At 37.2% G+C, this 7,401-nt stretch overlaps 1 protein-coding gene across 5 annotated transcripts in view; it reads left to right on the top strand.

Annotated features, from left to right (window-relative positions):
• The window catches only part of SPIN4 (spindlin family member 4), a 215,906-nt gene that overhangs the window by 178,984 nt on the left and 29,521 nt on the right, over positions 1-7,401 (top strand). Inside the window, exon 5 of one of the 5 annotated variants that reach the window (XR_008622830.1) lies at positions 1,281-5,816. The exons of the other annotated variants lie outside the window; for them this stretch is intronic. The gene's annotated coding sequence lies outside the window, so the exon portion shown is untranslated. Of the gene's footprint in view, positions 1-1,280; positions 5,817-7,401 lie in introns of those variants that run through there. 5 annotated transcript variants of the gene reach the window in all.

The raw sequence follows: 7,401 nt of genomic DNA, 5'->3' as shown, positions 1-7,401 counted from the left end.
TCCAAGTCAGGAAAGTGGAAGAAAAATTGAAAACATTAGCTTTGGAGGTTGTAGCCAGATATTAGAGAAAATTAGAAGAATTGACAAGTTGATAAGGACTGATTAAATGTGGAAGGTTGAAAGATCCAGTACAGTTATACGTAAGTAAAAAAACCTCAAAGACAATTAATAAGACTCAAATCTAATAACCTACAAGGGTGTGTTACAGTTTTCCATTGAATCATAAAGTTTCCCTCTTTATGTTTCCCCCAGTCTTTTTTATTCTTCTTTAGTTAATAAGTCTCAAATTATTAGATTTGGCTTGATTATTTACATAATGGTGGCAAGAATGATAATTGACCACGTAAGTCTTTTTGAGTCTGCTTTGCTGGAACTTCTCACGTGAAATCTCAGATTAGACTTTGAAAATCCTCTCCAGGCTAGAAAGACAAGCCGAGAACACACCACCAGATTTTACCTGCCAAATTTAACCTTTAGATCTAGGTGGAGTCCTCTCTTTTTGAGATCCCTCAAAGATTTCAAGGTTCAAAGGCCTGCCAAGAAGACCTTTCTCACTCATTGTAAGGCTGGAAACTCTGTAAGCCGGATACCAGGCTGGTTTCCCCAAGAAAGCTTTGTAAGAACTGGCTCCACTCAATCAACCTTAGTTTGTTAAAACTGTCTGGTCATATCTGACACTATGCACATCTTTATCAAATACGACATTCCAGTCAAAGTCTTGGTTATGCAATGAATGATTCCAATTATGTCTCTTCAAAAGTGGAACATATTCTTATTTACTTTATGCAAATAATTATATTACAATAAAAATGAGATCACTCAGTAAGAATTTCCAGATTCTGGAGAGAACAGACAGGGAGAAAATTAAATGTTGCATTTCTGTTTACAAATATATAATTTACTAATTGTTAATTATTAGAAATAATTTAAGAGAAAAGGGAAACAGTTTCCTTACATCCAGAACATTGATATTAAAGAACTAGCCAGTTTCCACTCAAAAAGCCATAATAAATTATAAGCATTCTTTATAAATTTATCCAATCCTGTGTAATTACTTCCTATTCTTCTAAATCTTGGGTTCACAGTTTGATGAACCCATCATCTTCTCTACTAAAATTCTGGAAATCCTCATGCAGTCAAGTGATATGATTTCCAAGTTATTTAAGCAATGCCTTCAGAAGCCTGTACCCTGTAATACTAGTCATAGTCCTTTCTATGAGTCTCTTAGATACTCCCTCTTTGTTGAAGTCCTTTCTGTCCTTTTTTTTTTTTTTCTTTAGATGGGGCCTCACTCTGTCACCAGGCTGGAGTGCAGTGGTGTGATCTCGGCTCACTGCAACCTCTGTCTCCCTGATTCAAGCAATTCCCCTGCCTCAGCCTCCCGAGTAGTTGGGACTACAGGCGCGCACCACCATGCCCAGCTAATTTTTTTTCCCTTGTATTTTAGTAGAGACAAGGTTTCACCATGTTGGCCAGGATGGTCTCAAACTCCTGACCTTGTGATCTGCCCACCTTGGCCTCCCAAAGTGCTGGGATTACAGGCGTGAGCCACTGCGCCTGGCCAACAATAAGAACATTTTAATAGCAGACTTGAATATTTTTAATTTTTTTGTATTATATAAAAATAAGAGGCCAAGAGTACACAAACTTAAACTTATAAATACATTTGTATTTTATGTTACTTAGAATTGATCTAAATATTTAATTAATGTTACTTAACTTAGCATAACATTAAATTTGCAAGTTACCAAAAAGATTTTGAAAAGTATTTTTAAGCAAATGTATTATTACATTAAACTAGCTAGTCATCATCTCAAATTATTTTCCTGTTAATTATTTTTACAGCACATGCGTGTTAGAAATGTATCAAAAAGTTAAAACCAAAAAACTTATTATTTTTTTCTTTTTTTTTTGAGATGGAGTCTTGGCTCACCGCAACCTTCTCCTCCCAAGTTCAGGTGATTCTCCTGCCTCAGCCTCCCGAGTAGCTGGCATTACAGGCATGTGCCACCACGCCCAGCTAATTTTGTATTTTTAGTAGAGATGGGGTTTCTCCATGTTGGTCAGGCAGATCTCGAACTCTTGACCTCAGGTGATCCTCCTGCCTCGGCCTCCCAAAGTGCTGGAATTACAGGCATGAGCCACGTGCCCAGCTATTTTTTAATTTTTTTTTTACTGCTGTTTACTTGGACTTCTGTTCTTAGGTTGAATCTATAATTTTTATAATCTTGAACATCTAGTAACCAAGTCCAGTGCTTGTAGCACTCACTGCATGACAGCCAATAAGTTGGTAGAAGGTATTTGGACAAGGAAAACAACTTTATTCAGAGCCAGCAAACTGAAAAGATAGCAGAATTAGTATCCTAAAGAACTATCTTAAGGTAATATAAATTTTAGGCTCCTCCTCTGAGGAGGGAGGAAAAAGTGGGGGGTGAGGTTAAGAGGTGACCAATGACCACAGACATCTGGGCAGCAGCAAGGGTCTAAGAGGACTGTGAAACTTCTTTATTCTTTTTCCGTTGACTTTGAATGGTGTAATATTCAGGTCACAAATGTTCCTGTCAATCTTTAGCATAACATCATTAGTATGTACATACTTTCTTATTTCCTCGGGGGGTTAGCATTGGAAAAGATATCATTATTGTCCTTGATTTAAAGTAGAACTATAAATTAAATTCCTTCCATAGTTAGTTTGCCCTGCATGCAGAGATAAGCAAAAGTAATTTAAAAGATATCACCATGCAGAGGCTAGGAGCGAAATGCGGTTAGTTGTGCTAAACTTCCTTTTCACTGTTACAATATTACCTTATTTCACTAGTAAAACCAAGTAGAGTAAAAACGTATGTTCATATTATACTCGATAGGTTTAGAAGACACTACCACAAAATATGGCACCTTGGCATGTTAACTATTTTAAGCTAAAAGAACTTGAGAAATGTCAGGAAGGACTCTGACATTCCTCTGTCCTTCTCCACTAATGTAGATAATAACAGATTTATATAACAGGTTCCCTCCCAATACCCAGAGGAAAGGAGCATCCTTATCTCTGAAGATGGAGGGACAGTGAGAGGAATTTGAATGAACGAGCTATGTTAAGATCCTTTCAGTTTACTACACTTAGCTCATACCCTTTGTCTTATGACATTCTTCCAAAACTTTCCACTCTTCATCAAACCTATCATAAAAAAAAACTCAGGTTTAATTATTTATTCAGGTCTTCATTTCATCATGAAGGCTTTCATGTCACAAAAAACTAATAATAAATGCATTTGTATGCTTTTATCTGTCAATATTTCTCTTGTTAGAGCCCTATCTGAGAACTTCAAAGGGTGGAAAGTATTTTTCTTCCCCTATGTACTTAATGCTGATAACTCAGAAGGCATACCCATATTTGTTAAACCAATAATATCAAACTAGTCTTATTTACCAAATTTATGTAATTACATATACTTGAAAAACATTTTGATTAGTTTCTATATTTCTGGAAGTTTAAGGAATGTTTAATTTACATATGTGATTATCTCTAAGCCTATCAGAAAAGACTATCTTTATATGATTTTAGGAATTAATTTGGTAATGTTATTTGGAAATAAAAAATATCGCATATACATAACATACATACATACCCAAACATACACAGACAGATGCAAATAGACACTATAGCTTTTATTCTGAAATTTGTCATGAGTCTGATAAATACAGTAATATAAAACTCAACAGTTTATTTAAAATAGCTGGTTCTCATCTTCTCTCTGCTTCATATTTTTATCTGAATTGTATTGCTGGTGATAAAAAAATGTTACCTTCTCAATATTTCTTTTTAACAATATTCATGGAGGAGACTTTTAAGATTTTCTTTTGTTCCAATATGTACTTGGTTTTAAGTTCCCCAAATACCTTGAGAGCCCTAATGGGGGAGGTGGGGCCTAAAGTTCAAGTGACTATAGGGAATTCAGGAGCTGGAATGGGAAGGGAAAAGTCTGGCAGGGATGGATGGATGTGTGGAGGAGGTAGACTGTTGTGAAGGAAGACATTTCAAAGAATCCAAGGAAACTGAAGGGAAGATGGAAGGTGGTAAAAGAAGGAGGGAGGAGCAGAAGTTATCGGAAGGGAGAGGTCATAGATGAGCAAGTTTGGATAGATTTAAGGTTTCTGAAGAAGCCAATGGAGTTCCATTTTTCTCAGTAAAATCATGCCAACAAGGTACAAAGTGGGCAGTTAGCACCATAGTGGTAGAACATATAGTTACCAAGGGTTCAACAAAGGGAGGTTCAGTTGACAGAAAATTTCCTATGGGAAAAGCAGGATCAAATAGAACAAAGAGGCCTCACAAGCAGCCAAGAAAAAAAAAAAAAAATTCCGAGCCACGGGTAAGTGAATATCCACTCAAAAGTTCCAGGAGGAACTTCCAGCTTAGGAAGTACCTTTCAAGATATCTAATTGAGCTTCGGAGAATGTACTCAGAATCCTAGGAATTAAAATCTGTCCTTAACATGCTTCAGTGGACTGTCATCCAGAGCACTGGCTCAAGAGTTGGACTCACCAATGGATCTCTGATCAATAACTAAGGAGTGAAGACAAAGGCTTCAATGGCATACACTTAGGGTCTTGGGTGAGAAGTCTGGGGGTCCAACGACACATTTGATGCTAAGCTGTAGCCCCATAACTGTTGAAAATTATTCTGACACTTGTTAAAATGTAAGGAAAACTTGATTCAGGATTATTAAAGTAGGTATCAGGACTGTCACAATAGAGGTGAGAGATTGGGTTCAACTCTGAATACAGCAAAGAACCCAGGGAATATATAGTCAATGAGCAGAATGACAGGTTCACTAGATGGAATTACTAAGAGGAGACTTCACATTGGAGGCAATTCTTGCTAAACCAATGTAACAGGATTCTTGCTGATGGCCAAGGTGATCAGATATCAAGGCGAGGAATGAGGAATTTGATCAGAAATGAGGATGATCAAATATCAAGGGTGGGGAATTCTCTGTAAACAAAATTAATAGAATTATTGTTAAACTGGACAAATAGGCTGAAGACAAGGACCAAGGATGACGCCTAGTAAAAAATATGACTAAGAGGAACCTGTCTAAAGTTTAGTCTTTGCCTCAATTCTGCCAATACTTTAAGGAGACAAAAGGTCATCCTAATTTTTGATTTTAGGCTTTTGAAGCTAAAAGGGGAGAAAATTCACTACATGTTAAATATGCCTTACTATAATTTTGTTTCTTATATTTTCTTGCTTTCTGAGTTCAAATATACATGCATGAGCATAAACAGAGACCTAGAGAAATGAAGCAATGAAGCACTTTAGTTATGGAAGGCAAGTACCTCCTCTCTCTCTCTCTCTGTCACACACACACACACATACACACACACACACACGCACACCTGTATCTCGAGATCTGAACTAGTCTAATGATTGGCAGCATGGCAAGAGCTGATTGTTAAATATTCTGAAATTTGGATGTTAAACTGTCTGTATCTTGAAATTGGCTAAGGTGGGAGTATTTACACAATGGAAACTGGCAAACACTGCAAATTAAGTTTTTTTTCCCCCCTAAAGAGCAGGTTTACCAGCACACCACTGGATGTAAGCAACAATGTATTTAAGAGGTCTCTCTGGTTGTATAAAAATAACTTTCTAGGGCTGGTCTTTCATTTTTCTTTATTTTCTTTCTTTAATTTTTGGGCTTCTTTGCCACTTTTTAAAGAGGACCAGAAGGTAAGTATAGCTTAAAGATGTGTTGTCCTCCCAGTGATCCTGCTCTTGCTCTTCCTCTCTCCTCTTTTAAAGTATTCAATCAGCATTAGTAGCTCTTGAGAACTTTTCAAGCTTTCTATTGTTTTCTATAATTAGCATGATCTTAAACAGGGATCTGCTTAACACATTTTTGAGTTTCAAAAAACTCACTAGCAAGAGCTATCAGCCACACAAAACCATTCATAAGTTTCAGGAACCTATTTTCTCAATTCAGAAAGACATTAAAGCAAACTATAAAGATAAGGATACATTTTATAAAATAGTATGCTATCACTAGTAAGTTTTCATTTCCCGTTGATTTTCTAGATTACAAATCATGTCTACATTTCCTTAGTTTTATTCCATGCCCCTTAATTCATTTCTTCCTTATTTTACAATAGAACAATGTTTTCATTTACTAGCTTTGCTCTTTCTGGGCAAATGCAGACCTCTGCCTCTAGCTCTGCATTTTCTAGCTAGGCCCTAGTCACATGTGGCTATTTAAATTTAAGTTAATTAAACCTAAATAAAAATAAGAATTCAATTTCCCTATCAAACTGGCAACATTTCAAGTGCTCAATATTCACTTGTGACTTTTGCCTACTATATTGCTGACCAATTTCCTGAAAGGATTGGTGAACTTCTTCTGCAAAAGTAAAGTTGATCCCTTTATTATCATGTAATCCCCTTCTTTGTCTTTTTTGATCTTTGTTGGTTTAAAGTCTGTTTTGTCAGAGACTAGGATTGCAACCTCTGCTTTTTTCTGCTTTCCATTTGCTTGGGAAATATTCCTTCATCCCTTTATTTGAGCCTATATGTGTCTTTGTACATGAGATGGGTCTCCTGAATACAGGACACCGATGGGTCTTGACTCTTTATCCAATTTGCCACTCTGTGTCTTTTAACTGGGGCATTTAGCCAGTTTACATTTACGGTTAATATTGTTATGTGTGAATGTGAACCTGTCATTATGATGCTAGCTGGTTATTTTGCCCATTAGTTGATGCAGTTTCTGCATAGTGTCAATGGTCTTCACAATTTGATATGTGTTTGCAGTGGCTGGTCAGGTTTTTCCTTTCCACGTTTAGCACTTCCTTCTGGAGCTCTTGTAAGGCAGGCCTGGTGGTGACAAAATTGCTCAGCATTTGCTTGTGTGTAAAGGATTTTATTTCTCCTTCGCTTATGAAGCTTAGTTAGGCTGGATATATAATTATGGGTTGAAAATTCTTTCCTTTAAGAATGTTAAATATTGGCCCCCACTCTCTTCTGGTTTGTACAGTTTTGTATGTCTTCTTTTGAGAAGTCTTTCTTCATGTCCTTTGCCCACTTTTTTTTTTTTTTTTTTTTTTTTTTTTGAGGCAGAGTCTCGCTCTGTCGCCCAGGCTGGAGTGCGGTGGTGCAATCTCGGCTCACTGTAAGCTCTGCCTCCCAAGTTCATGCAATTCTCCTGCCTCAGCCTCCCGAGTAGCTGGGACTACAGGCGCACACCACCAGGCCCAGCTAATTTTCTGTATTTTTAGTAGAGATGTGGTTTCACCGTGTTAGCCAGGATGGTCTCGATCTCCTGACCTCATGATCCATCCACCTTGGTCTCCCAAAGTGCTGGGATTACAGGCGTGAGACACTGCACCTGGCTGTCCTTTGCCCACTTT

This window comes from Pan paniscus, chromosome X, assembly GCF_029289425.2.
Source record: "Pan paniscus chromosome X, NHGRI_mPanPan1-v2.0_pri, whole genome shotgun sequence".
In the NCBI taxonomy this organism is placed as follows: Eukaryota; Metazoa; Chordata; class Mammalia; order Primates; family Hominidae; genus Pan; species Pan paniscus.
The sequence above is the reverse complement of the archived record's forward strand: the minus strand, read 5'-3'. Positions and strand labels throughout refer to the sequence as shown.